The sequence below is a fragment of the Phocoena sinus genome, chromosome X (assembly GCF_008692025.1).
Source record: "Phocoena sinus isolate mPhoSin1 chromosome X, mPhoSin1.pri, whole genome shotgun sequence".
Taxonomy (NCBI): Eukaryota; Metazoa; Chordata; class Mammalia; order Artiodactyla; family Phocoenidae; genus Phocoena; species Phocoena sinus.
The window spans coordinates 59,476,053-59,479,805 of NC_045784.1; positions in this window are offsets into that span (position 1 = coordinate 59,476,053).

Below are 3,753 nucleotides of genomic sequence, written 5' to 3' on the forward strand. Positions count from 1 at the left end.
CTCAGACACAGAACATGAGACAAGGCCAGGGATCAGAACTGAACAAGGAAACTGCCTCAGTGGAAACCTGAGATCAGACTCAGACCTGTGGCAAAGGGACTACTTGATCCTGAGTTCTAGCGTGCAGGGTGGGATGACTTCAACCCTTCCCGCCTTAGGACAGATATAGCCTGCAGGTGGGAGGAAAATTACTCCAACTATGGAGGGAGGAAAGGGACAGAGGGTGGGATCAGGCAAAACCTGACAAGCTTCAGCTCAAGCTGTGCTAACACTCTTTTTACGGGTATGTAAATTCACCCTTAATTACGGGCTCTCATTTCCATCTTTGCCCATGACCTTTCAAGATCTGAGCTTAACAGAAGGCTCCCTGTGTCACCACATTGGTCTCTTTAAATGGATCCCACTTTTACTTCTGCCTAATTGTCGGAATTTCACTGTGGAAAAACCCTTTCCCTCCCTCTACTCCAACTTGTCTTCCCCGCTGCCTGGTTTGAGAGCACTCTCTCACTCTTCTTGGGCAGTCTGGGTCCCCTCAGAAGTGACCCACCTTTACCCTCTGGCTTTAGCCCCTGCTGACCTGGGAGCAGGTAGAGAGAAAAGGCTGGGAAGAAGGCTGGTCAGGGCCCAGCAGCTCTGGGGAGAAGCAGCCCCCTCCCCACCTGGCTATTCTGTTCCAGGGGCCTAATTAGAGGCCAGTGCCTTCCCTTCCCCCATCCCAATCTCTTGTGTCATCTAGAGCGGGAGAAGGAGAACTTCCTCTGACCCCTGGTGTGCTACCACTTCTCCTTTGTGCGCAGTGGGTACTGTGTGGGTAAGTTATTGTTATATTGTGCTCCTGTGATAAATGGACCTTTGTGAGACACTTTTTCACCCTGTCTGTGCTGGGGAGAAGGGAGTCTTGCCTGAGTGACTTCTCACAGAAAGCTCCAGAGGTGCTCAGAGCTGATAGCCTAGGCCTGGCAGGCTGCTCTTTCATTGGCACTCAAGGGTGTCAATCATTGTGGTCCCGCCAATCAGCTGGGAACTAGGTATCTGTAGGTGATTAGCCTGCTTTGTTAAACAGAACACTGAACCCTCCAAGGACTAAACAAAGAATGGCTCTGGAAAGACGGTTCCTAGGTGCACAGGGGCAGTCGTGCCCATGTCACTAATTTGAACCCTTTAGTTTCATCCTCCTTCTTCAGGCCCTGTCTCTACTTGATTCCTTACATCTAGGCCCGTCCTAGGTTCTTTCAGTTCTACCCCTGTTATTTCCCTCCCATGTGCATTTCTTCTCTCCTCCCCTGCTGCTGCTGCCTTGTTCAGCCCTCAACAACTCTTACCTGGACTACTAACGAGTCTCCTAACCAGTTTCCCTGCCTGGAGTCCCCCGGACCCACCCCCTGCCCCACCCAACACAATCTCCATCCCTGAGGCCAAATCAATCTTCTAAAAATACAAATCTGATTGTGTCACCTCCTACTGAAAACCTTTCAACCTCTCCCATGGCTCTTAGCACCCTTGGGATAAAGTCCAAACTACTTAGCATGGCACCCAGGGCCCTTCATGACTTGGCTCCTGCCAAATCGTCAGCCTCATTTTTGGCAGTGCTCCCATTTCACACGTAGTCACAATGAACTACTTTGCAGGTTTCTGAGCATGCCATTCTTGGCTTTGCTCCTGGGACTTTACACATGACATTCCCTCTGCCTGGGACATCCTTCACACGCCACCTTCTCTCCCATCTGTCTAACCAATTCTTACTCATTCCTTAAGACTTCGACTAAACTCCCGCAGCCCAAGATATGTATTTCACTCATGTCTATATCTCTGATGCCTAGTACAGTGTCTGGAACATAACAGGTCCTCAGTAGATGTTTGCTAAATAAATAAATGAATGAATGCCCCCAACTCAGTTGGCTATGTGCAAAATCATCTCTGAGGGACGCTGGCAGAGTTGATCAGTCCCTCTGTCTATGGAGGGAGACCTCTCCTCCCTTGCGTATCATCCTTAACTATACTGGGTTACAATTCCTTCTCTAAAATATCTGCCTCCCTAATTCAACTGTGAGCATCTGAAGGGCAGCGCCATGTCTGATCCACCTCAGGCTCCTACCTAGTCCCCAGAATAGTGCTTGGAATATAATGAATAAGCCTCCCAAATGCCTGACAGTTTTGTCCCTTGTCTCAAATCCCTCTACTCTTCCCCACAAATTCTCACCACCAATACAGCCAAACTGTCACACTCATGACTTTGCAACCATACAAAGCTCCTCCTCATCCCTGAAACTTTTCACCTGCATTCCTATTACCTGAAATGCCCTTCCCACCCACCCACCCACTCAAATTCTGCTACTTCTTTAGGAACCAGCTCAAATTCTCCTTCTTCCAGAGAGCTTTCATGCATCCACCCCAGCCCACCTCTGAGTAATGCTAACAATGCCCACCCATCTCATACAGCCCTGGGCATCCCCTCGTGTTACTCAGGGGAAAACCAAGACTCAGAGAAAGGACTCTCTCAAGGGCACAAAGGATGTGCAGTGGTAGAACTATTACCTGAACCCAAGTCTCCAGTCCACGAGTTCTCCCAGTAGCCAACATATGTGCCTCATCTGTATATTCCTCATGAAGACTACAATTTCCTAGAAGGCAGGACTATCTTCCACCCATTCATCTTCCCAGGGCTTGACTGGAGTGTGGAAAGCTCTAGAGCCAGACTGCCTGCGTTTCTCTTTTGGCCTCATTGGTTACTAGCTGTGTGACTTTAGGCAACCTAACCACCCTAAACCTCAGCTTCCTCGTATGTAAATGAAGATAACAGCAGTGCCTACGTAATTAGACTGTTGTGAAGATTAAATGAAATAATGAATGTGAAGTGCCTAGAGCAGTATCTAGCACCTAGTAAATGCTCAACAAAGGCTACTTTATTGTTGGTATTCTTAATATTAACAAAAATTAGAGGTGGGAGTTACTGGGGTGGGAGGGAATGAGAAAAGGAAACAAGCGATCGGATCAGTCTGAGATTTGGTGGAATCCAAACAAGGTTAGTGGTGCAGCAGGACGTTTGTACATCTGAGTTCCTAGTGCCATGTGACTCTGTGAGGGCCCCAAGCACATGGTTCCATCCTGGCGGCGCAGCTTCCCTAACTCTCGCTCAGCTATTCTCAGCAGCCTGTAGGGGGAGCCAGGAAGCTAGGACGGGGGAGAGGCTGGTAGAAATCTTACTAAGGGCAGAAACAACACCCCATCGCTACTACCCATCTTAGCCCACTGTCTTGCCCCCTCCAGGACTCTCTCTAAGCTCTGTCCTCTGCAGCAGCTAAGCCGGGAGCTGTCCTTCAGCACCAGGGGCCGCCTTGGCCTGGGGCAGGACAGTGAGGGCGACAGCGGAGTTAGGGACACTGGACTGGTCCGATCCGCAGCCGGCTCCAGCGTCGCCTAGTCACGGGGACGGGGGCGGCGACCCAGGGTGGCAGCGAGACGCTACGGAGGTGCCTCCTTCTGCCTCTAACAATCACCCTCAGAAGTCCCCTAGCCCTCAGGGGGAGCGACCGGCTGCTTCAGGGAGGGAGGCGGGCTCCCGGGTCAGCGGGGAAGGGGGAGCGCCGGGCCTGGGACTCAGCGTGCGGCGAGTGCACGCGGGGAGCGGGCGGATGAACGGAGGCGCTGAAGTGAATGGAGTTGGGGGTGGACTGGAAACATCCCCAAACAGCACAGGCTGCGGCCGGCTGGGGGGGGGGGGGGGAGTCCTGAGGCGCAGGCGCAGTCGGGGCC